Source organism: Papio anubis, chromosome 4 (genome assembly GCF_008728515.1).
Source record: "Papio anubis isolate 15944 chromosome 4, Panubis1.0, whole genome shotgun sequence".
NCBI classification, from domain to species: Eukaryota; Metazoa; Chordata; class Mammalia; order Primates; family Cercopithecidae; genus Papio; species Papio anubis.
Window position 1 is genome coordinate 59,005,025 of NC_044979.1, and position 27,684 is coordinate 59,032,708.

The following is a 27,684-nucleotide window of genomic DNA, read 5'->3' on the forward strand; positions in this document are numbered from 1 at the left end:
TGTTGTGTCCTGGTCCCTATGGCAGCCTCTGGTGAAGTGAGATCCCAAATTCTGCAGTGGTAGCTGTGGTGGGGAGAGTAATATAGGGTCTGAAAGCTAGGCAAGTCCAGGAAGCTCTGAGGAGACATGTGGATGGTGTTTGACAAACCCCCATATAACTTCATCAGCAGATTTAATAGTTAATGCCTCCTAAACACCAATGGAATTTATTTCTCCTCTCAGCAAGAACTGACATCTATGTTTCAATACTTCCAAGTAATTTTTTAATTAGAAGAAGAAAACAGTAATTTAGAAATACTGTCTGGCCAGGCTCAGTGACTCACACCCATAACCCTAGCAGTCTGGGAGGCCCAGGCAGGAGGCTTGTTTGAGGCCAGGAGCTCGAGATCAATCTGGACAACATAGGGAGACCACATCTCTACAAAAAATAGTTTAAAAATTATCTGGGCATGGAGGTGCACACCTGTAGCCCCAGTGTACTCTAGAGTACTCCAGACAAGATGGAAGGGTTACTTGAGCCCAGGAGGTCAAGACAGCAGTGAGCCATGATAACCTCACAACACTCCAGCGCAGGTGACAGACTGAGACCCTACCTCAAAAGAAAAGAAAGGAAAAGAAAATCAATACTATCTGATAACTGTTATTTTTAAAATGAATATCAACTTATATGTTGCTTACAATTGTGGAATAGCTTGAAAATACATAGGCATTTGGGACTATCAGTTCATTGTTTTATGAATATTCACAGTTAGAGTTTCTCACTCATTTCCTAAATTATTTCTCAAATTAGAAATAACCTGATATTACATTTTATTCTAACCTTACTTTTCAATCTCTTTGATGTTTAGAATGTTGATGACTAAGGCAAATTTCATGACTTTTTAATATCTAATCATAAAATAATATTTTTCCTCATAAAGTTTCAGTTTGAACTCCTGCAGCAAGGATTTTTTACCATTTTCATTTTTATTATTTTTGGACCCAGCTGACTAGAATAATATTTGTATGTGAATTAGCTGTGAAGTCTACACAGATTTACAAATAAAATACCGTTGTTAGAAAACTTGGCCGGGCGCGGTGGCTCACGCCTGTAACCCCAGCACTTTGGGAGGCCGAGAGGGGCGGATCACGAGGTCAACAGATTGAGACCATCCTGGCTAACACGGTGAAACCCCGTCTCTACTAAAAATACAAAAAATTAGCCGTGCGCGGTGGCGGGCGCCTGTAGTCCCAGCTACTCGGGAGGCTGAGGCGGGAGAAGGGCGTGAACTCAGGAGGCGGAGCTTGCAGTGAGCCAAGATCGCGCCACCGCACTCCAGCCTGGGCGACGGAGCAAGCCCGCGTCTCAAAAAAAAAAAAAAAGGAAAACTTACTTTGGCACTACATTTTATGGCAGGCTACTACTGAATGGTAATGTTACTTGTTTTAAAGCTACCTCAAGAATAAATGAGTCTACCTAAGATATTTAAAACCCCAACTTTGGACACAATCTGGTATTAACTAAATGAGTAATTCTAAATTCTGGAATAGATGATCAGTATTAAAAAGTGTACAATTTATTTTACGTACAAATAATTGAGCTCTTTTAAGAAAAGTATAAAAATAAATATTAATATCTATTTAAATTATACCGACAGGAAAAATTTTGATATGTTTTTTAAGTGATTGTAATACCATTAGTTCAATAAATATCATCCATTAGGCCCAAAGGTTTGAAATAGTGCTTATAATATGAAGAACTTTCTTTAGAAAATTCTCCATTTTCACCTCCATCAGTCATTTAATGTAAATTTTATTTACATATAATATACATATTATGTACAATATGCATATACAAATAAATTATATAGCTCAATAAATTTGTATAAAGTATAACCAGCCTTCATATTAAGAAAGAGAATATTACAGAACTCCTCCTTGTTTTACACAGCAATTGTGGAACTAGGTGTGAATATAAATTTGTTTAAATTAATAATTGCCATTCAATAGCCTTCTGAGTTCGTTTCCATCAGATTTATTTAAAATAATTTTTAGAGTACAGTAATAGTGAGAGCTGAGTTTCACATATAATGTTCATGAGGGAACGAAATGTTCTCAAACAAATTTTGAAAGCAGTCTTACAGTGTCTTGTATTGGCTAGATCATGCAGATAAATTTTTATAAGGGTATCAATTTGATAGGAAAATATATTTAATTATTACTAATAACTTCTTAATATATGAAAGACAATATTTTATTTGCTTTTCCTAAACCAAACTGCTGCATGCCATACTTGGTCATAGTAAATAAAAGTAAAGATAATATCAACATCTTTCTTCTAGTGAGCAGAATTCAGGAAGTTCTCAACATGAATACATTGTGGTCAGGTTTATAGACAGGTTTATTAGGCTGTGGGTTTAAAGAATATTCATATACTAATAATACCAAGTGGTGATAAGCAGTGCTAAAATAGCTTACACTATTCAGTTCTGTTATAGAAACAAAAAAGGCAAATTTTATTACTTCCAAAAGTGAATCTCTTTTTTTTTGAAATGGAGTTTTGCTCTTTTTGCCCAGGCTGGAGTGCAATGGCGTGATCTCAGCTCACTGCAACCTCCGCCTCCCTGGTTCAAGAGATTCTCCTACCTTAGCCTCCCAAGTAGCTGGGAGCTGCCACCATGCCTGGTTAATTTTTTGTATTTTTAGTAGAGATGGGGTTTCACCGTGTTGGTCAGCTGGTCTCGAACTCCAGACCTCAGGTGATCCACCTGCCTCAGCCTAAAAAAGGTGCTGGGATTACAGGCGTGAGCCACCTTACCCGGCCAAGTGAATCTCTTTTTATAGACTGTTGTTTTAAGGTAGTCTCTTGTTTGATGTTTTAAAGTAATTCATCTATTTTAGTGGCAGTAACTCATTAGCCCTAACTACATACAAAGATTTCTGGTAGAATGACATCAAAATAGTAAGAATAGTGCTGTTGACATTAGGCTAAGTACACAAATAAAAAATAAAAGATTAATTTAATATGGCAAAAATTTGAATCTGTAAAGCAAGAGATCCTAGTGAATCTAACGAGCAATTGAACCAGCTGTAGCCAATTAATGCCAGATTCAAACTAAAGAGTAAAGACAAATTACAAACAGTTGGGAGAAGGATTTGTATAGACCACTAGGTGCCACTGTTTTGTGAAAAATTTATTAAATGATATAATGGAACTCTAACTTATATTCCTTTTTCAAAAAATCACATCTTGAATTGGGATGTTGCTATATCATAGTTCTAAAATGAGCAAATTTATTTGTCTCTGGAATTAAACTCACAGCCAAATGAAAGTAATATGGTATTTGAAATAAGTTATAAAGCCCAAAATTTATCATTATCAATGTAAATTTTTGGCTGTTAAACTTGAGCCATCATTGATCTGGAGACAGTGATTTTGAACTGAAAGTTTAAGTGGTTTGACTGTATGTAGTAAGAGGGCTGTATAAGCATATTTAAACTGTGGCATATTACTTGGGCCCAAAATACTTTCCTAGAAAAAGAAACATGATTGCTTACAGAAATTTAGGAATGGCACCACCCATAAGGTAGCGTGAGAAAATTTCTTGAAAGCAGCTGTCTTTAATCCATCAACTGGCATTGATCTCAAATTAAATTTAAACGAGTCCACATCAAAACTACAAAGAAGTAACCAACCCACTGATATTAAAATACATACAGAAGACCCTTTTCTTTTAAATACGCTCCATTTTAAAGGATGATTCTACTTATTTTCCAAAATGAACGTAAGCAAACTCATTAACACAATCCTTTAGTGTCAGGCAGAGATACAACATTTTTTTCAGCACTTATGGAAGTTTGGTGGCAAGTTGTAATAGATGAGTATTTATTCTTTTCTTTATTTTTCTTTCTTTCTTTTTTTTTTCTTTTTTGGCCAGTAAAAAGAATTTATTAGTAAGCATAACTCAGATTGGCATGGCCCAAGGAGACAGTGCTGCCAAAAGCCCTCATGAGTGCAGAACCTGCCAGTTGTCCAAGGGGCTGTGATTGGGAACTTACTTGGCCCCACAACCATCAGGGATGAAGTGCTTCTCAGCCACTTTGTCTTCAAATTTGTCAGCATTAAACTTGGTGAAGCCCCACTTCTTGGAGATATGGATCTTCTGCCATCTAGGGAACTTGAACTCGGCCCTGCCTAAGGCTTCAATTACGTGGTCCTTGTTCTGAAGCTTGGTGCGGATGAACTGATGACTTGACCAATGTGGACCCTGGCCACAGTACCCTGGGGTTTTCCAAAGGCCCCTCACATACCCGTCTGGAGTCTTTCAGCCCCAGCACAGGGCTACATCTTGTTGATGCAGATGACATGGACGGGATGGAGCTGCACTCAGATGTGAAAGCCATCTCTGCCACAGCTCTTCACCATGTACTTATTGGCACAAATACGGACAGTCTCCAGGGCTTCCGAAGACAGCAGATCATATTCATCAGACACCATGTGGCCACAGAGTGGGAACTCATCCACTTTTGCCTTCTTTCGACCCAAAGATATGGATCTTGGCATCAGGAACACCTCGGTGGAAACAAGACTTTGGGTATGGCTGTTTCTTACAGTACCAATAACAAGGAGCAGGATGGTGGCCCCTGGCAACACAGGAACTTTGCCAGTGCATGGAAGAGAAAGTGTACTCCTATACTTTTCAACTAATGCTACTATCTAAATATTTATAAAGTATTCCTTTGAATAGACTAATGGCTTTCCAAATCTAACCACCATAATTAAAGCAACTAATGTTGACTAACAAGTTATCATCATTTTATTAGACAAATGATGTCTAATAAGCTATCGTCTGATTAATTTTTTAGATACTCAAGATAATATACTGTTGTAACACAGGATATTCTATTAGTTTTCTATTGCTGTATAACATATCTCAAAATCTAGCAGCATAGAAATAACAAACATTTATAATTATCTCACAGTTTCTGAGAACCTGGAATCCAGAGTGGCCTAGCTGGATAATTTTGGTTCTAGTTTTCTTAGAGGGTTGTGGCTAAACTGTCAGTCAGGGCTGTAGTCACCTCAACACTCAACTGGAATCAGATCCATTTTAAGGTTCATTCACATGTTGTTTGCAAGTTTGCATTTCTCTCTGGCTGTTGTTTGGAGACTTCAATTACTCACCATGTAGAATTCTCTGTAAGATGGCTTATAATATGTTAGGTTGCTGGCCTGAGAGTGAGCGATATGAAAGAGAGAGAGTGGACACCCAAGGTAGAAGTCACAGTCTTTTATAATCTCATTTAAGTGACATACCATCTTTTATTCATTAGAAGTTCACCACTAAGTTCCCACACTCAAAGTGATTGCAAAATAGCATAAATATCAGGAGGTGTGGATCATTGACAGTCATCTTAGAAGCTGCTTACCACACCAACACTGCAGTCAAAGATATCCTTTCAGTATCTCTTGAAGTAACTAAAGGCTTTCTAAAGCTAACATTGACTAATAAGCTTTCATCTGATTATTAAACAACTAATTTGATATTTTTAAGTATTCAAGGTAATATTGTCATAGCACAAAGGTACTGATTTCACAGAGTCTATAAAAAGAAACAGTGAATAGATCCTTTCATTGTTTCTTTATACTACTCAGGCAGTTTCCCTAACAGAAATAACCCCCTGAATTAGGATATAATAGTTTGATTACATTATTTCCTGAAATCACTCTCCTCCTTACCGTGATTGATTCTATATATTACATACAAACAATATAATCTTGACAAAGTGAGGGTCTATTCCAAACCTGTCTAAATATTTGTCTTTTATCTGAATAATATAAAAATTCCTGATGAGCCCTCTTAAAATGTGAGTGTTCAACAGTTTTCTTAGTGCAAACTAGAATGTGAAGGTGATCTGGCTGTGTTATGTGTTGTCCCATGATTAATTCCTCCCATCAGACTAGTTTGCTCCTTGGCTATGCCAAGTGTCTACCTCCTCCAGCTGTGACCTGGATTGAAGGAGATGATATTTCCAGAAAGTGCCAATTAAAACCTTCATATTTTATTATATTAGTCTCTGGTGATTCATGTGAAATAATTTCTCAAGATTTTAATAATCTCTCAGTAACCTCATAAAATTATGACTTTGGCATATAATTGATACACAATAATTCTGTAGAATGACTGAACATGCAAACCTCAAGAGCAGTTTGACCACCTGTACCCTTCCCTTCCCTTTCTTTTAAAGATTCATTGGTGTCCTTTTAAAAGCATCCTCTATGCTTGTTTGTTTGATAGTTACTTTTGTTTTAGAGTCTATCTTACTGGAAGTATTGGGGTTATCCGAACAGCCCCTGCAGCACGCGAAGATGGTGGAGTGTTTGTGGCCTCCTGGGAAGGGTATGGGCTGGAAGGGATGCAGTTTGACCCTGCTGGATGTCACAGGTATTGCCTCATAGTTTAAAATATTATAGTAACTAAATTGAGCAAAAGCGAGGAGATTCAGCACCGTTCCTCTGCTCCTTGCCTCCCTTGTCTAAGCTAATTACAGCAAATGTGCACCCAAAGTTAGCAAAGTCCAGCCAGGTTCAGACCAGAGCTAGGATGGCAGAATCAGACTAATGAGGAAAAACACCAGGGATGAGACAAAATTTACAGAAATGGTGGGGGGAGCAGGAGATAAAATATAAAAGAGGAAAAATGTGAATGAGGCTGTGGTAATTATACAAGAGAAGAAAATATATATAAAGAGGGAGGCCATTGCTTTAGGAGGAAGGAGGAATCTTTGTTATGCCCTTTCATAGTCACTTCAAGGCCTGACGGATGTCCACATTCCTTCCCTAGCTGTTTTGAAATTATCTCTCCTTCTAAGAAATAACTAGAGAGATATGGCCATGTTCACTGCAGGTAAAAACCCTGAGAAACAAAATTGTTTTACTTTGACTGGATCCCAGGAAGTAAACTGACAGTATCAGCTTTGAAAAAGAAAAAAAAAAAAAAAGAAAGGCACAGACGAACCTGATAAAATCATCCTTTGAAATTGAAAAGAAATCACAGTTATCAGTATCACACATATACACACAATTTATGTTCCTTATTAGGCCTTTGCTAACTGTGGGAATATAAACAAGTTATGCAATCAATTTTTAAGCTTCATTTTCTTCTACAAAGAAGGAACACCTACTTCACAAAGTTTGTTTACATGTTGTACTAAATAATTGTTTTACGCTACAGTGGAAAACTAAGCATCTTTTACAGGAGACCTTCCTGGGATATTAGATTCTAGCCCTGTTCATTATCTTTCAGGTATTTTGCAACTCTTTTTAGTTATAGGTAGCTGACAAATAAGTAAATTCTGCACTATCTGGTAGTGATTTAATTGAATTCCTCCCCTCTGTGGAAAATTAGTTTTGTCTCCATTTGCAATTCATCTCCACGTTCCTTTATTCCATAATAATTTTTGCTATTTCGCTCTTTTTTCCTGAACTAGTTATAACATCTACCTGTTAACTTCATATCATATAAGGCAAATAAATTATTTAGCATGGGTTCATTTTTATATCTATATGAGTCATGATTTTGTGTTTTGCAGAAAATTATCTTTTAACAAATGTATGATAATGCTGAGCACAGTGTATGGTATATATTAGAAATTCCAGAAAATAAATTATATTTCCAATTTTAATTTTTTAAACTTTTGTGTGCTATTATTATATTTTGAATTTTTGAAATTATATTTATTCTTCATAAAAATAATTTATGGACATATTATAAAGATAGCGCCAAGACTTACAATGTACATCAGTAGTTCACTACAATATTCTCCATCTTGCAGGCCCTGACTCCACAAATTATGAACTATGAAATTTATAGCTTTGTATTTATAAAGAATATACTTACACAGCTATTTTATAAGCTACCAATTTTAGATATTACCTATCGATTTCACATCATGGAAAATTAGAATTTAGCTCTTTCATAACTGTCTATTTCTCCTGCCCCCATAATTAACATAGATGTACTGTGAATTTTATTTATTTATTTGTTTTTGACAGAGACTCTCTCGCCCAGGATGGAGTGCAGTGGTGCAGTCTCGCCTCACTGCAGTCTCCACCTCCTAGGGATCGAGTGATTTTCCTGCCTCAGTCTCCCAAGAAGCTGGGATTACAGACGTGCACCACTATGCCCAGCTAATTTTTGTATTTTTAGTAGAGACAGGGTTTCACCATGTTGGCCAGGCTAGGGCTCAAACTCCTGACCTCAAGTGATCTGCCCGCCTTGGCCTCCCAAAGTGCTGGGATTACTGGTGTGAGCTACCGCACCTGGCCCATAAATTTTAGTTAAACCAAGTGTTAGTGCTTTCTTACATTACATGTTATGTAAATGGTACCCCAGAGGCTCTGCAGAGTAGGGATAAAGATTAAATATGTTCACACAAATAATCTTCCTTCCCTCCAAAGTACTACACTTTGATTATTCTTTCTTTCTAATGCACTGTATTCATTGTCTATTGCTGCTGAACGAATGACTCCAAAGCTTAGTTACTTAGAATAACAATGAACTCTGGGGGTTGAGAATTCAGAGGCAGCTTAGTTTGGTGGTTCTCGCTTGGAATCTCTCATGAGGTGCCAGTCGAGATGCTGGCTAAGGTTGCAAGTTATCTGAAGCCTTGACAGGGGCTTGAGGATATTTTCCCAAATTGTCTCACTCATTTGGGGCACGTTGTTGGCGAGTGGCCTCAGTTCCTTCCCACAGGAGCCTCTCCATGCGTTGCTTAAGCATGTTCACAATATGGTGCCTGGCTTCCCTCGAGGGAGCATTCTAAGAAATAGCAAGGCAGAAGCATGGTATCTTCCATGATCTAGGCTCAGAATTCATAAACCATCATTTAGAAAAAGTTTTTAAAAAATATAATTCACATGCCATAGAGCTGATCCATTTTAAATGTACACTTTAATGGTGTTTAGTATATTCACATATCTGCACAACCATCACCACAGTCAATTTTAGAGCATTTTCGTCACCTCAAAAAGAAACCCCATATCCTTTAGCTGTCACCACTGTAAACCCCTATCATCTGGCACCCAACCCTAAGTAAACACTATACTATTTTCTGTCTCCATAGCTTTTCCTATTTGGGACTTTCATATAAATAGAATTTGTTTTTATGTGGACTTTTGGACTAGCTTCTTTCACTTAGCACAATGTTTTCAAGGTTAATCCAAGTTGTAGCATGTGTCATACTTCATTTATTTTTATAGCCAAACGATATTTCATTTTATAAGCATACCACATTTTATGTATCCTTTCATCCACTGACAGACATTTTGGCTACTGTGAATAATGCTGCTATAAACATTCATGTACAAGGGTGGGCATGGTGGCTTATGCCTGAAACCCCAGCACTTTGGGAGGCTGAGGCAGGAAGATCGCTTGAGCCCAGGAGTCCTAGACCAGCCCGGATAACATATTAAAAACACAACTCTACCAAAAATTAAAAGAAATCATGGGGTGTGGTGGTGTGCACCTGTAGTCCCAGCTACTCTAGAAGCTAAGGTGGGAAGACTGCTTGAGCCCACCTTTTTGAGACAGGAACTCATTCTGTCACCCAGGCTTCAGTGAGTCAAAATCGTACCACTGCACTCCAGCCTGCATGACAGAGTGAGTCCTTGTCTGAAACAAACAAATAAAAATTTATGTATAACTTTTTATGTAGACATGTTTTCACTTCTCTTGCATATATACCTAGAAATGGAATTACTGGTATTTCTGTTTAATTATTAGAGGAAATGCCAGACAGTTTTCTAATGTGACTGGACAATTTTACATGCCCATCAGCAATGTATGAGGGTTCCAATTCCTGTACACTCTTACCAACACTTGTTATTATCTGACTTTTGAAACGTAGTCATCCTAGTGGGTGTGAAATGGCATCTTCCTGTGGTTTTGATTTGCATTTTTCTGATGGCTAATGCGGTTGAGCATCTTTTCATTTGTTTATTGGCTGTTTGTATGTCTTCCTTGGAGAAGTGTATATTCAGGTATTTTGGCCATTTCTTAGTTGGTTTATTTGTTTTTTATTATTAAGTTGTAAGAGTGTTTTAAATATTCTAGATAAAAGTCCCTTATCATGTATATAATTTGCATATATTTTCTCCCATTCTGTGGTTTGTTTTTTTAAATTCTTGATAGTATCCCTTGAAGCACAAAGCTTACTGAAGTCCAGTTTGCAATTTTTTCTTTTGTTGCTCATACTTTTGGTGTCATATTGAAAAATCCAAGGTCACGAGACTTACTGTTTTGTTTTCTTCTAAGAGTTTAAACTTTTACATTTTAGCCTTTGATATATAATATCTTGAATTTATTTTTGCATATGGTATGAAGTGAATATCCAACTTCATTCTTTTGCCTATGACCATCTAGTTGTCCCAGCGCCATTTGTTGAAAAGAATATTTTTCCTCATTGAATGGTCTTGGCACTCTTGTCAAAACTTATTGACCATGGATATATAGGTTTATTTCTGGTCTCTCAATTATATTCCATTAGTGTATATGTCTATTCTTGTGCCAGCACACTGTTTAATTACCATTGCTTTGCAGCGGGTTTCGAAATTGGAAAATGTGGATCCGCTTACTCTGCTCTTCATTTTTAAAATTATTTTGGCTATTCTGGGTTTCTTGCAATTTCATATGTAATTTAGAATAAGCTTGTCAATTTCTGCAAAACATTTGTTGTTATTCTGTTAAGAATTGCATTGATTCTGTAGATAAGTTTGGAAAGTACTGCTATCTTAACAATACTGCTATCTTAATAAATAATTGCTATCTTAATAAATAATAATGAATAACAAACATTCATTGTCATCTTTATTATATATCCAAACAAGACATAATCCAATAATCCAAACAATAAGTAAACCTTGCAACCTATAAGTTTAGGCTTTTAAAAATTTCTTTCAACTATATTTCGTAGTTTTCAAAGTATACATTTAGTACTTCTATTATTTATTTCTAAGAATTGTATTTTTTTGATACTAGAATAAGTGGAATTACTTTCTCAACTTCATTTGCAGGTGGTTAATTGCTAGTATATAGAAATAAAATAGATATTTTTACATTAATATTGTATACTACAACCTTGTTTATTATTTGCTCTCATAAATGTGTAATAGTTTTTAGTGTGTTTCTTACGATTTACTATACATACACAACATCACATCATCTTCAAAAAGAACTAGTTTTACTTCTTCCTTTCCAATGTGGATGCTTTTCTTTTTCTTGTCGACTTGCCATGGCTTGAATCTCTAGTGCAATACTGCCTAAAAGTGGTGAGAGCAGACATCCTTTCTTGTTATTTTGCATGATGTTGACTGTGGGATATTTGTAGATGCCCTTTATCAGGTTTACAAAATTGTCTCTATCAAGAATACTTGACTGGAGCTCTCCATTCTCCTGATCCACTGTGGACAGGTTGCTCTCCAGGAAAGTCGCACAGCAATTGTCCTGGTATTTCCTTTTATTGTCATCCTTAAAATTTTACTGACATTTTTCTAGATTGATCATTTTTTGCTGAATACTACCTCTGTCTTTCTTAATTTACTTCCTTATTTGTTCAGGTATATCCTCTAGTAGCTTCCCATGAATCAGTAGCTGACATATATTTGTGTATTTCTAAAAATGACTTTAATTTATTCTCATCCTTGATTGATAATTTGGCTGACTATAAAATTATTCATCAAATATCATTTTCATCAATAATTTTGAAGACATGGCTCCAAGATCTTCTATCATTCATTATAGCTTTTGAGAAGGCTAATACAATTCTGATTTTCTGTCTCTTGTAGGTGACCTTTGTTATTTTCTCTAGAAGCTTTTTCTTCTTGATACTATTTTGAAATGTCACATTTTATGTGATTTGTGAGGTCTTCCTTTATTTTTTTATGGGCCACTTGTGCTGGACACCTTCAATTTGGAGATTTATGTCTTTCTAAAAACTGTTTTATATAGTTCTTGATAGTTAACCTATTTTGTTTTTTTCTTTTCTCTATATACTTTGTATAAAATAGTTGCTGAACCTCATGAATTTTTCCTCTTTCTTTTATTTTCACATTTTTGTGTGTCTGCATCTCTGTGTGTGTGTGTGTGTGTGTGTGTGTGTGTGTTAACTTTTGGTCCCTGGCTTTATCTTTCAGTCCTTTTATAATGTTATTTATTTCTATAATAGTTTTATTCTCTTCTTTTCCTTTCCATAGCATCCTACTCTTGTAATATCTCATTGAGAATATTAGATTATTTTCAAATGTTAAAAACTATTTCCTGTATTGTCAGTTTCCAATGGGTATCTTTGGTTTTTTATTTATTATGGTAGCTCTTTTTTATTACTTTATGGTTTTAATATTGTTTTAGTGAGGTTTGCAGAGGAAGAAAAATAATGTGTGATCAGTCATTTAAAAAAAAATGTACTTACTGGGTTAAATAGTATCCCCATATAATAAATGTCTCCTCAGAACCCATGAATATGGCCTTATTTGGAAATTGCAGAGGTAATCAACTTAAAATGAGGTCATACTGGAGTACAGTGATCTCTAAATCTAATAGGACTGGTGCCTTTATAAAAAGAGGGTAGGCCAGGCACAGTGGCTCATGCCTGTCATCCCTTTGGGAGGCCAAGGCAGGTAGGCCACTTGAGCCCAGGAGTTTGAGACTAGCCTGAGCAACATAGGGAGACCTTGTCTCTACTAGAAAAAAAAAAATCAGCCAGGCCTGGGCATGGTGGCATGCATCTGTAGTCTCAGCTACTCAGGAGGCTAAGACAGGAGGACTGCTTCAGCCCAGGAGATTGAGGCTGCAGTAAGTTGTATCAGGCGACTGCACTCCAGAGCCTATGTGGCAGAGTGAGACGAAAAGGAAGAGGAAGAGGAAGGTGGCAAAGAGGAGGGGTACTGGAACACATAGATAGATACACACACAGGAGAAATGGAAGAAATGTGAAGACAGAGGCAGATGTTGGAGTGATATGTCTACAAGCCTAGGAACACCAAAGATCGCCGGCAATCACCAGAAGCTGGAAGAGATAAGGAAGCATCCTGCCCTAGAGCCTCAGAGGAAACACGGCCCTGCTGCCATCTTGATTTCAGGCTCCTGTCCCCAAGAACTGTGAGAAAATAACTTCCCATCATTATAAGTTACCTGGTTTTTGTACTTTGTTAAGGCAGTCTTGGGCAACAAATGCACTCTTCCTCATTAAACTTGGATGTAGAATTTAGCAGGAGCAGAAATACTAACTTGCTTTTTTAAAAAAATGTCTCAGATTAGTTCCTTTTAAACCTTTCTTTTTTGAGAAACAGAAAACTGAGACAATTCAGAGTCTAGCACCTCTTCCCTATAATCATTACCAATGTTGTAAAAGTTTGGCTGCCTCTCCCTGTTCAGTGGTTTCTCTTGGCCTGTTCAGCTCAAGCAGTACTAGCAATATTTTCCACCCAATGACATGTGAGTAGAATAAAACAGTTCTTCCTATGGTGATAATTGAAAATAAAATTATAGTTTTATGTATTTAACTAATTGGAAGTGTAGCTAATGACTGCTTTTCATATATAATTTTAGGATCTGGGCAGTTCGATGGTTTTTTTTTTCTAAATCAGATTGGCATTCATTTTTCTTTTATGTCTAAGAATTTGTTCAGCTCTGCTACTAATTTTACTTAAATATTTTTGTTTCAAGACTAGTGAAAGAAAGAAATGTAGGAAACAAAAAAGAAAGCCAAAAAAAGAAAGTTTAAGAAGGAAATACTCAACTGTCTAGTAAATGCCACATAATCCAAGTTAAATATTACCTAGAGACTGTTTTATGTGGAGGGAGTTAATGTCATCTTCGGTGTCTTAAATACTGTGAGAGGCCAAATAGCAGCAGACTCACGATTGCATTGGAAGTGAGGAAATGTAGAGTGCTCTACTCTTTCAAGAAGTTTTGTTTCAAAAGGAAGGAAACAGGGGCAGTTATAATACTTTCAGAACAAAAGTGACTAAGAGTGCTTACACTCAGAAAAGAAAGGGTCTGAAAGAGCCAGTGGAGCTGAGGAAGTTGAAAATATAGGACAAAAGGAAAGATAGAGATGAGATAAGGAGGTGGAGCGATAGCAATAAAGAGTTAGAGAGCTGATAGACAGAAAAGGAAGAGGGGAGAGAGAGAATTGGTAGAGGGATTTTCTTGAGTAGGAGGGTGTACAAATATCCAGAGAACAATATCGGTTAGCATTAGCTTTGGACATAAGCACAGCCCCTGAGACTAGAAAGAAATAACTGATGTGGATGCAGCTTTGTTTTCATGGAATTAAGTGAGGAGGGACAGTAAATTGAGAACTCTTGACTTTCTGTGGAATTAGAAGGCAAAATCATGTGCTGAGTGCATTTATAGAAAGCAACTACATAAGCTAAAATCATTATTTTACCTTGAAGTCAAAGTAGGAATAAAATGACAAAATAAGCAAGTGCTTTGAGAGCTCTCTTTAAAACAACGTGGAAATAGAATCATTGAGTAACAGCAAGTGTCCTAAAACATGGCTTCTTAGTAGACCATTAACAGAATTTATGGATTTCACACAGCCCATCCATCTTTTATTTTTAGTTCATTTACAAAACAATAAATGACAGGTACAGACTGTGGTTTCAGATGCTGAGAGACTGGTAGGTTCTGCTATTTTATCTCTGAAGGCTGTAAGTATCCTGTTTTGGTTGGAAAAAAAAAATAGTGCTTCCTCTAAAAGACATCCATTGAGGATGTGGCTTTTTGAGGCACAATTTTGCTTTTATTTGCCTAAGTGCTTGCTCTTCAGAGTGTAAGAAAAAGCTGCATGGAAATTATATTTGACTTCATCTGGTCACACTGTCTTATTCCAGAAAAAAATTAGTATAAGAAGTGTGTAGCTCCTGTAGATAAAAGTTCCTGATATAAATTTCTAAATTCAGTAAAATACAGATCAGTTACTTACTGAAGTATTTTATATCAAACTGCTTATTTAGAAAAGAAAGTGCTTTCATCAGCTAAGCATATAATTTATTCAATCCTCTCAATTAAAGGAATGCATTCATAATTGAACATGGCACAAATGTTTGCTAGAATACTAAGAGACACACAGAATAAGACTCTTGTTTACAATAAAAGAAAAAAAATGTATAGAGACATTTGTAAAACACAAACATTCCAGGAAGAATTGAAAAAGTATTTTTGTAAGTATTGCTGTTTCTATTTATCCTTGCTTTTACTATGTATATAAGTGTATTCTAGACAAAAAGAGAGAGTAATGGCACAGGTACAATTTATGTATTCAGCTTAGGCACATAGCTGCTTGTAGCTGGTTCCATTTCCAAGTGAAATCATACAGTAATTGGTATGAGCCAATCCAAACTTGGATAAAAACTCTATTTCTAGCAAGTTAATCAATCCTACCATTATGCTAAACTACTTTGTGATGCTTTTCTTCCTGACCATTGGGTTACTGTGAAAAAGTAAAGTTGCATTAAATGTGGTATCTGTCTTCTTGGTTTTTACTTTTTCTACCAATGATTATTTCTTAATGGATTTTAGTTTTGCAAATTATAGCACAATGTCAGTTTCAAGAATATTAAGATGAAATATGTAGAATCATGGAAATGATTCTAGCCACACTTAAAAACTTTTATTGTATGTATGCAAATGAGACTGCTTTAACTTAAAAATCAAATAGAAATTGAGCATTCTGATTGCCATAGAAATAGAAGAACTGAGTTTTCTAAGTGCCCATTTTCTTAAAATAGCAGGATAATATCAAGGCATTTTGATGTTTGTTGGGAGCTGGAAGAAGCAGTATGTGGGCTGACAGACCTTATATACTTCATTCAACATATTAATTGATAATAAAACATTACATTCATGATATTTTATAATTTTCATTTCATACTACATTGTTTTTCTTTAAAAAGAGAAAAATATAACAAGTTATTTTTAAACTGTTACATAATAGAAAATTTCTGTTAAGTATCCAATAATTAAACCAAGTGGAAAGTAACAAATATTTATAGTAATAAATAATTTGCAACCATACAAGAATACATACACATTGGACATTAATGTTATTGTTCTTGAATTCTTGACTACTTTCCATGTTTAAAAATATTTTCACAAACATGGTATGCAAACTGAGTTTAGTGTTCACAGTCAAGAAACCTAGATAATCCATAAATGTATCGCTTATGTTAACACAGTTGTACATACCTAAATACCTGATGATAATGCACATAAAATGATTAACTTACTGGTTTGTAATAATTTGGGTATACTCTCAGTTTTTAAAGCAGAAAGCTCATTTTGATGGTCCTACATTCCTGGGCAATGCTGGGCCCACTGCTTACTCCTAAGAGCACATCAATATATATTACCAAGGGTACTTATCAAAATCTGTATGTTTTTGGTACATTCATAAAACATTCCAAATTATTAGCATTTTGGGTTGTCTTCTAGAGTCTTCTTATTCAAATGCATTCCCTGAATCAGCAGTATCTACAACTCCTGGGAGCTTGTCAGAAATACAGACTCTCAGGCCCCACCTCAGCCTTGCTGAATTGTGATTTACATTTTAACACGATCCCCAGCCCAGGTGATTTGTGTGCACATTAAGAGTTTGAGCAGAGACGCTCAAGGAATTAAAAACCTTGTATATTGAAAGGTTTAAAGGTCGCAGGTGGCATAGAAAATAAATAAATTCCAAAGAAAGGCAGCTCAAATTATACTCAACGTTACTTTTTCACATCTTAAATACTCTTTAGAATCTGTATGTTGCAATTTGGCCATTGAGTGAGTCAGTTAAACAAACAGGCACAGTTCAGGATTTTGTAGAAATAAGAGACTTTATTATAAAGTACTGTAGTTTGGAAAATTGTTTTGAAAGTAGAAAAAGATATGAAGGAATGATTAGCAATATGTTTTCTTCAGCATTTTAAATCACAATTGCAATAATATTCAATCTGTCACTGAATCAAAAGCAAAAATCCCTAAATAATGAAGTGATTAAGCACTCCATTCACTTTCATTGCATTAATTGAAAAGACTTCCAAAGCTAAAGAAGTTGTAATGTAATGGAAAGTACACAGGAGTTGGTCCTATTTCAACAATTGTCTAAATGTATGTTCTGGAAGTTTTCCTACCATCAGGTATTGAGTTCTCTGTAAACATTTTTTGAATAAATGAATTAGTGAGAAATCAGAGACAAAGACTATTCTTTCTAGAATGTACTGTAACAGGAAAAGATAGAAGGCAATATTCCAAAGGAAGATACATTCAAAATATTTTTGACTGCTTATTAATCCAGAGAGCCAACATGTTATTTTAAAATAAGAATTGCATTATCGGCCGGGCATGGTGGCTCATACCTGTAATCCCAGTATTTTGGGAGACCAAGGCGGATGAATCACCTGAGGTCAGGAGTTTGAGACCAGCCTGGTCAACATGGTGAAACCCTGTCTCTACTAAATATACAGAAATGTGCTGGGCATGGTGGCAGGCGCCTGTAATCCCAGCTAATCGGGAGGCTGAGGCAGGAGAATCACTTGAACCTGGGAGGTGGATGTTTCAGTGAGTCGAGATGGTGCCATTGCACTCCAGTCTGGGGAACAAGAGTGAGACTTTGTCACAAAAAAAAAAAAAAAAAAAGAGAGAGAGAGAATTGCATTATCAAGAAGACAGGATACTCAAGTTTGCTAATCAGCACATTCTCTTCCTGGGGAAAATCTGTGTCAGAAGCAATGTTATAATCAGAAAGTTACTGTGAACCCAAAACATTAGATGGATGATTATAATGGCTACTGCCATCATGCCTGAAAAACTGATAAATAGCTTTTTGCCTTAAGATTATACTTAAACCCACAGAATAGATGATTGTTTTTGTGAGTTCAGGGCACCTTTTCATGTGGTCAGTTATAGAGATATTTTGTTACTATTTGCCCTTCTGGTTCTTGTTGTTTCTTTCTTTTGGAAAAAAATGCTTGGAATGAAAGAAAGAATGGATTAAAGGAGGCCAATTAGTAGCCAGTTGCCTCTGTGTGTGTGTGTGTGTGTGTGTGTGTGTGCACGTGTGCATACAAGTGACCTCAAGTAAAAACTTGGCTTAGACAAGCTTCCTTTACTCCTGTTTAGCATTTGTCCAGGACTTTTTTTATTTTTATCAAAGTATTTGTATTAATATTTGCATTAAAATAATCAGAGATGAGTTAGATCTACTCTTTGTATTCCCAGCTTCTGTCAGTCTGTCAGGCATATGAAAAAGCTACCTTTTCTAGTGCTTTTCCATATTTAGTAAAACTAACATCTCCCTTTCAAACAGCATATAATATGCCCACTGAGAAAACAAAGTACATTTGGAAGTGAGTGGCTAGGACAGTCAACTCTGCAGTTTCAGGTGGTGAAGGGAGAAGTTTTGAAGCCACAGCCTCTGCCAGACAGTTGGTAAACTAGCCAGCTCTGTCATGGCAAATGCCACAGACTGGACAATGCATGAAATTACCAGTCGACAGTCAGCAGGGTCAACAGGAAATACGGCAAATGAAAGGTTAGCTACACATGATATTTCTGCCGTATAACATAGAGAATACTTTATAATCTCTTGGTACAGTAGTTTCATCATTTATTGTAAATCTATAAATATTTTATTGTTTGGTAAAGCTTTTTTAGTTTGCAATAGATTTTGATAGCAATGAATTCAAAACATGAAAAGCAAGTGCTCTAGTATGGATATTTAACTCTCCAAACCTTAAGTGGAAATTTGATCCACAATAATGGAAGTGAGGCCTAGTGAAAGATGTTTGGGTCTTGAGGGCAGATCCCTTATGAATGGCTTGGTGTACTCATCATGGTAGTAAATGAGCTCTCACTCTATTAGTTCCCAGGAAAGCTGGTTGTTAAAAAGAGCCTGGCACCTCCCTGCCCCTGCTTCCTCTCTTGTCATGGGATTGCTACACAGCAGCACCGCTCTGCCTTCCACTGTGAGTGTAAGCCATCCGAGGCTCTCACCGGAAGCAGATGCTGGCACCAGGCTTCTTGTACAGCCTGCAGAACTATGAGCCAAATAAACTTCCTTTCTTTATAAATCACACAGTCTTGGGTATTCCTTTATAGTAACACAAATGGTCTAAGACAACATGTATAATAAAAAAATTAGTTCTGGGTGCCTGTAGTTCCAGCTACTCAAGAGGCTGAGACAGGAGGATCACTTGAACTCCCAGGAGTTCAAGGCTGCTGTGAGCTATGCTTAAACCATTTCACTCCAGCTTGGGCAGCAGAGAAAAAAAAAAAAAAAATCATACTGAACATCCATTTCCAGTTTTAAAACAAGTGAATAATACAAATTTGCACCAAAAAAAAGTTTATCAATGATTACTATTCACCATAGGGACAACAGTAAAGTCAGTAGTCACTAGAAAACCAGAAAACACAAATCTCTGAGAAACCATCAATATCTATTCAAAAGTCAATCATTATCTTAAGAAGAATGTTTCCAAAGACAACAACTTAATACCTGCAGCTGCTACATTTCATTTTGAAAAGCATGAGTTTTCATTTAAAACAAATGAATGTTCTTCTAAATAATTTATTTTCAATCCCAATTTTTATGCACATATAAAAAGTGAAGCAAGTGGCTCTGATGCCAGTTTTATATAAGTGTAATTACATGCTTTAAATAAGAAATTTTGTTAGTTGAATCCAATAATGCTTCAGAATATTTTTCCACCCAATTCATGGAATCAAGATCAAATCAATAAAAAAATTTAGTGGAGGTGAACATCTGTCATTTACAACATTACATAAATATAAAATCTGTTTAAAAGTTCAACATTTAAGGTACAATTAGATACATTAAGACACAGTTTTTAAAGACTCATTTTTACAGTGATAATAGGAATACAAATTTTGGTGGAGCCAGCATTGTGGTAAACACAATGTTGCAGCTAAGAAACCTATTGTATCAATTGGCCATGCCACATTAACAATAACGCTCCCTAATAAATCACCCCCAAATTCAACAGTTTAAAACATTTATCTTCATGGCTATGTGATGGCCAGCTAATATCTGAATCAATAATCAAGAGTGAGATGATGGTAGCTCAGAGGAGGACAGGAGTAAGGCCTTGGGTGGTAGTGAGAAGTAAATGAATGTAAATATATGATAGTGAGAGGTGAAACCAGCTGAGCTTCTGGGTCATGGGGACTTGGAGAACTTTTGTGTCTAGCTAAAGGATTGTAAATGCACCAATCAGCACTCTGTAAAAATGCACCAAGCAGCACTCTGTAAAATGGACGAAGCAGCACTCTGTAAAATAGCTCGAACAGCAAGATGTGGGCGGGGCCAAACAAGGGAATAAAAGTTGGCCACCCAAGCCAGCAGAGGCAACCTGCTTTGGTCACCTTCCACAAAGTGGAAGCTTTGTTCCTTTGCTCTTCACCATAAATCTTACTGCTGCTCACTCTTCGGGTCCGCACTACCTTTATGAGCTGTAACACTCATCACAGGGGTCTGTGGCTTCATTCCTGAAATCCGCGAGACCACAAACCCACTTGGAGGAACAAACAACTTCGGAGGAGCCACCTTTAAGAGCTGTAACATTCACTGTGAAGGTCTGCGGCTTCACTCCTGAAGTCAGCGAGACCACGAAACCACTGGAAAGAAAAAACTCCGGACACATCTGAACATCTGAAGGAACAAACTCTGGATACACCATCTTTAAGAGCTATAAAACTCACTGTGAATGTCCGCGGCTTCATTCTTGGAGACCAAGAACCCACCGGAAGAAATAAACTCCGGACACAAGAAGCTTTGCATCAGACTGTAGCGGCTGAATCCATTGATGTGAGCTTCATTCAGCTGACATAATAGTTCATGTGTTTGTCATTGTTCTCATGGTACTAGTGGGCTAGACCAGGACCTGTTCCTCTCATGGTGATAACAAAGGCTTAAGAAGGCAAGCACAATTACCGAAGATCTTTTCAAGCCTAGGCTCAGAAATATTAATAGCACACTATCAAATCTGTCTATATGCCACTGGCCAAAATAAACTAAAGAATAGGAAAGTACAATCTGCTTAGGATGCCAAGGGTGTGGATACAAAGAAGAATGCAAAGACTTGGGCTAATCTAGTTCAATCTACAAACCCTTCTGGCAACAAGGAACTCAAAAACAGACATATGCTGTATTTGGAAGTGGTTGTGGTAGACACAATTAATTGCAAACTGAAAAAGTACAATGTTCTATAATCAACATAGAGAATGTAGGTGTCAAAATTTACACATTTTTATATGTGTACAGAGTAGGCAAATACAAAATTTTTGTGATAAAGCTGATCTCAAATAAGTTATAACACACTTCAGCTTAGCAGTACATGCTTTTTTCTCTTTGCTGCTCATCATCAATTGGATTTTTAAAAATATTTGAAACTTGGAAGAATTAGTTTGTAAAACAACCTAAAGGGCTTACAGTGAATTGAACTTCTTTAAAAAAAAAACAAGGCCTCTAAATTTTGGTTCATTTTTTTCAAAATTAAGTTTGGAAATCTTCAATCAAAATGTTCTGCAAATAGAGCAATAAAAAATGCAGCTTTTCAGGCTTTTAGAAAAGTAAAGTGGAAAACAATGCTTAACACCAGAAGGCATTAAAATATATCTATATATCCAAGGTAGAGACTGAATAAATTCAGAAATGAGAGATCAAATGATGTACATAATTTTGGAATACTATAATTGTACTTTGAAATACTTAAATTTGTGGAATGAACCTTTTGGTGTAGGTCTTCTTTTTAACAAATTAATTTATAATTTCTACTAAAACTGAATAAAACACCTATAGATTTAAACTTGGTGAAATATACAAAAGAATAAAAAAGAGAACATTTATTTGACAAATTCTTTTCTTTTCTTTATTTATTTACTTATTTATTTTGAGACGGAGTCTTGTTCTGTTGCCCAGGCTGGAGTGCAGTGGCACGATCTTGGCTCACTGCAACCTCCACCTCCCGGATTCATGCCATTCTCCTGCCTCAGCCTCCCAAGTAGCTGGGACTACAGGTGCCCACCACCACGCCCAGCTGATTTTTTGTATTTTTAGTAGAAACGAGGTTTCACCGTGTTAGCCAGGATGGTCTCAATCTCCAGATCTCGTGATCTGCCTGCCTCGGACTCCCAAAGTGCTGGGATTATAGGCATGAGCCACCGCGTCTGGCCAAGTTATTTTCTTATGAAATACATATCAAAGAAAGGTTTTTAAAATGCAGACAATATGATAAAGCTTGTCAAAATATCTAGGTTGAAATATTTGTACATTTGAACACGAAAAAATAAAATAAAATAAAATAAAATAAACAATAACCTCTGTTTAGCAAAATTTGCTGAGGTCTTACTGGGCATCTTACATCTGTAAAGAGAATATTTATTGTTTTTTGTTTGTTTGCTTGCTTGGTTTTTATTTTTGAGACAGAGTCACTCTCTGTCGCCCAAACTGGAATGCAGTGGCGAGATCTCGGCTCACTGCAATCTCCGTCTCCCAAGTTCAAGCGATTCTCCTGCCTCAGCCTCCCAAGTAGCTTGGATTACAGGCCCCCACCACCTCGCCCAGCTGTATTTTTGTATTTTTAGTAGAAACGGGGTTTCCCAATGTTGGCCAGGGTGGTCTCAAACTCCTGACCTCAGGAGATCCGCCTGCCTCAGCCTACCAAAGAGCTGGGATTACAGGCATGAGCCACCGTGCCCGGTCAAAAGAATATTTGTTTAACTCAAAATATAATGGTCCACATAGAAAATTAACCTAAACTGTCAAAAATTCCAAATTTATTAGCCATAAGACACAACTTTGAAAAAAATTGTACGTAATTTTGTGAAAACTGAAAATAATTAAACAGTATTGAAAAAATAAATTATTAAGAAAAATTTCAGTGGCATTATATATAGACACGTATAACAAACTGCTTAAAGAACATAAATAGTGGGCTGGGCACCGTGGCTCACACCTTTGTAATCCTAGCAATTTGGGAGGCCGAGGCTGGTGGAACACTTGAGGTCAGGAATTCGAGAACAGCCTGGCCAACATGGTGAAACCACGTCTCTACTAAAAATACAAAAATTAGCCGGGTGTGGTGGTGAGCGCCTGTAATCCCAGATACTGGGGAGGCTGAGGCAGGAAAATCACTTGAACCTGGGAGGTGGAGGTTGCAGTGAGCCAAGATCATGCCGTTGCACTCCAGTCTGGGTGATAAGAACAAAACTCTATCTCAAAAAATAAAAAAATAAATAAATAATATGAATAATTTTCAAGAATAATTATTCTGCTTATATTTTTAACATTAATATTAAATTTTTGCTTTATGAACATGGACACATGCCACTTTTTATTTTTAGAAATTATTTTACAGTTTCAGCATAAAAATAATTTTTTGTAAAGAGATATTTAAAAATATGTAATTTTGGAGGGGGCCTCTTTCATTCTCATATATTTCCTAGATTGAGATTTAAATAAATGGTCAAACCTATATTTCAGCAGTCTAGGTATAACATAATAGCAGCAAAATCTACACAGATGATAGTTGTCAGAGAGAAATGTGGATAGAGTTTGTTTCTAAATAAAATCAATAGGATATGAAGTAGACAATGCTAGGTTTTATACGTTGATGTGCGGAACTAGTCGTTTAGTAGAAGGTGTTGACCCTCATGGGATGAAAATTTCAAAAGAGACAAAAATAGGCAGCTTGGTTGGAAACCAGTTTTCCGGTGGAGAGATTCAAGAGACATTGATGCATAGGTCTGAAGCCTACAGAAGTCTTGGCTATCAATATAAATTGAAGGGACAGCTTCCTCTAAATAGTGTGAGGGTTAATATTGAGTGTCAACTTAATTGGATTAAGGATGCGAAGTATTGTCCCTGGGTGTGTCTGTGAGGGTGTTGCCAAAGGAGATTAACATTTGAGTCAGTGGGCTGGGGCAGGCAGACCTACCCTCATGTTGGGTGGGTGCCACCTAATCAGCTGCCAGCATGAAAGCAGGCATGAAAAGAGCAAACTTGCTGAGTCTTCTGGCCTCTGTTTTTCTCCTGTACTGGATGCTTCTTGCCCTCGAACATCAGACTCCAAGTTCTTCAGCTTGAACTCTTGGACTTATACCAATGACTTGCCAGGAGCTCTTGGGCCTTCGGTCACAGACTGAAGGCTGCACTGTCAGCTTCCCTACTTTTGAGGTTTTGGGACTCAGACTGGCTTCCTGGCTCCTCAGCTTGCAGACAGTCTATTGCAGGATTTCACTTTGTGATGCTGTGAGTCATAATAAATTCCCCTTCATATATTCATCTATCCTCCTAGAATTCTCTCCCTTTAGAGAACCCTGACTAATATACCATATTAAAGGCAATTCTCTTATCAAATGTACAGAGTTCAATTCATTTGAGATCTCTGGATGTAATTATTTTAGGTGTTTTGAAAAAATATTAGGTAAAAGATAACATATTCTGTATTTGTCTTATTATGATAGACCAGTAACAAGTTAGTGAACAACAACAAAAAAATACTCACTACATATTAGCTTTCTGTGATATCAAGGCAAATCAATGAAGCCTCCAGTAAGATAATAGAGAGGAAGGTAATTTCATAATCTCACTTACCCAGCAAACATAATGTATAATTCAATACACAATGAATCCACTGGAATTTAGTACACGGATGAAACTAAAAATTAATATATTTGCATTCTATATTGATGTATTTTATTACTCATGAGAAAACACTGTGTTGTCATTTACAAAAATACAAATACTACATACATTAAAATTCCAGCTCATATAATACACCAGTTGAAAATGTACAGATACAGCAGATAAACTAAGGCGACCTGGCATTTTTAATGTTTAAAAAAGACTATTTCAAATTTTTCACATGGTTCACTTTGTAGTCATCTGATATGTTTAGTAAGGCATTACCTATTGCTTTAGTACAAACTAGGTTATTCATTTGCATAATCTTATAATGACTAAATCCATGTTTTTGTGTTTTCTCTTTCAAGATTTTTCAAGATCTTTCAAGATCTTATTCAGCTATTTGAATCTTGAAATGAAATTTGTGTGTGTGTGCATATGTGTATATTTTGAAAAATCTTTGTGGAAAATGTTATAGAATCCTGCAGTAATATAACATCTAAATTTATAGGACAGGAATTGGTAGTTCTAAGACCTCTCAATACATCTGAAGAAAACTCTAACGCCTCTTTTTATTGGAGACATTTAGATATTTAGTCTGATTAGATGTCAGTAAGTGTAGATAATCAAGTGCTTCACAGATTACTGAGAACAGAACAGAAAAACAAGAGCTAAATGGAAACAGAATCAACTAGATTCTAACAATTACTAGAAAGCTAATTCTAAAATTAATATGAAGCTTTAATTTCCTGAACCTTTGAAAATATGTCAGTCATACGACTTGACGAACTCAATCTTTCATGTCTTGAAAAATAACACATTCATTATAACATTAGAATACAACAGAAACATCCGCTTCTTGCTCCTGGTGAGGATATTCCTTTTCCCACCCCACCCCCAGTTAACTGTTACCCAGGTTTTTCTCTTACTGCATATTTACCTCTCCTTTCCCTTTAATTTTTAGCTGGTACACATTAGACCTCATTGTTCACTGAGAAAAAAGGATACAGGGAAACTTCCTCACATTTCCTGCAGCAAATCTATTCATTTTCTCCACCATTCCTACTAGTATAAAAGAAGTAACTGTGCTATCAAATCTACCCTCATCAGCATGCAGATATTCTCTACTATTTCTATGTTAAAAATCCCTTCCCTAATCCCATATTTCCTCCAGTTATTGTCCTATATTTTATTCCTTTCCTCAGCAAAAATCCTTTATCTAGTTGCCTGACTTACTCCCTCCAATTCCATTTGTCCAATTCATCCATCAAACTACACATATTTGACTTTATTCTCCTTTCCACTGACTTTATTCTTTTCAAGGTCACCAACTACCTCAGAGTTGCCAATTTCAATAGGAATTTAACCTACTTGGCAATGCTGTTCTTCGAGAAAGCTTCCCTCCTGGATTCCTGGATCTAATAGTTTTACGCTTTTCCTCCTACCTCACTGTCTCTTGAACTCAGTCTCTGATTTGCATCCTCCTGCTACTTCTGATTCAAGATTTAGCTTTCCCTCCTCCTCTTTACTGTCCACATCTTCTTCCTAGGTTGTCCCTTTCTTTCCTATGGCTTTAGATCACACTCTTGTGCTGCCATGTTCCAAATCTCATTATGAGGTCAGACCTAGCCCCTTGGTCTGAATTCTAGACTCAGGTGTTCAACTGCCTGTCTGACATCTTCTTTTAGATACCTAACTGGGTTGAAAGGTTCAAACCATAGCTGGTGATTCTCTCCACTGATCCATTCCTCTTCCTGTTAAAAATGGCTCTGCCAGTGTGTGTATATATATATACACACACACACACATACATGTATGTGTATATATATACACATACATACATACATGTATGTGTATATATATACACACATATGTATACATGTATATATATATATACAGTATGTATATATACACACACACACATACACACACACACACACACATCATGCTTGATTCCTCTTTGTTCCACGCCACCATCCCTGATTGATGCCCAATTGACCATTAGGTCCTGTTGGTTCTAACTGAACTGCCACTGCCCTATTGTAAGTTATCGTCCTATCTTTTCTAAAATACTGCGATAACTTCTTAATTACAATCCCTGCTTTCATTTTCAATTTTTCTGTTGTCCAAACTGTGACAACAGCGATCTTTTAAAATAAATCAGATTACATCCCTTCTCTGTTTATCCCCATCTAATGGTTGCCATTGTGTCTTTTCACAATCAAGCCCCTAATTCTTCTGCAAACCCAGATTCTCTATATCCTCTTTTGCTTACATTCCATGCTTCAGCCCGCTGGCCTCCACTCTGCTCCTCTAGCATCCACCTTACCTTTTTCTACTTGAAATGCTATTCTTTCCATCCCTACCCATCACCAGGCTCATTCTCATGAAAATATCCTTTAGATTTCATCTCAAACATCCCCTCTCCTATAAGATTTAAAGTGGGCTCTGCCTACTATCCTTTATCTTCTCACCCTGGTTATTTTGCTCTACACTTATCACCATCTGAAAACACCCTATTTGTTTTCTTGTTTACCATCGATCTATTTAAACGACCATTTGGATGGATGCTCCTTAACAACAAGAACATTGTCACTTTGGATTTTCCTTAGACCTAGACCACTGCTCACCCTGTATAGCACTTGAGAAGTAAATGTTAAATAAATATACAATTAAAGAAATAGATTATTTGTATAGCATATTTGTTATATACAAAGGGTCAGGGATTTTGAAATTGGATGACATCACAATCTAACTCAAGCTAAGTGGTCCAACACCCTCAACTGTCTAGAAAATCCAGAAAATATTAATAATCCATGGAGACACAGAACAACAGCACATCTGAAGAGAATAAAAGTAAAACAAATATATTAAGTTGGAAGGGACCATCATTTTCCTTTTCCGAGAAGTTACATAGAAATGCATATATAACTATAGGAATCTTAGAATATGTTTATAAGAAAAAATAATCAAGAATACGTAAAATCCTTCATTTGGTTACGACCTGAG

General features: G+C 36.4%; 1 long non-coding RNA gene and 1 pseudogene across 4 annotated transcripts in view; one reads left to right on the forward strand and one right to left on the reverse strand.

The window, feature by feature from the left end:
• Positions 1 to 7,708, forward strand: part of LOC116274499 — a 44,814-nt gene extending 37,106 nt beyond the window's left edge. For 3 of the 4 annotated variants that reach the window (XR_004183186.1, XR_004183187.1, XR_004183189.1), the window contains exon 7: positions 3,918 to 6,281. This is a non-coding gene — a long non-coding RNA (uncharacterized LOC116274499). The other variant, XR_004183188.1, reaches the window with a different exon arrangement.
• LOC108585108 lies at positions 3,987 to 26,497 on the reverse strand (annotated as a pseudogene).
• Positions 26,498 to 27,684: the final 1,187 nt, after the last annotated feature.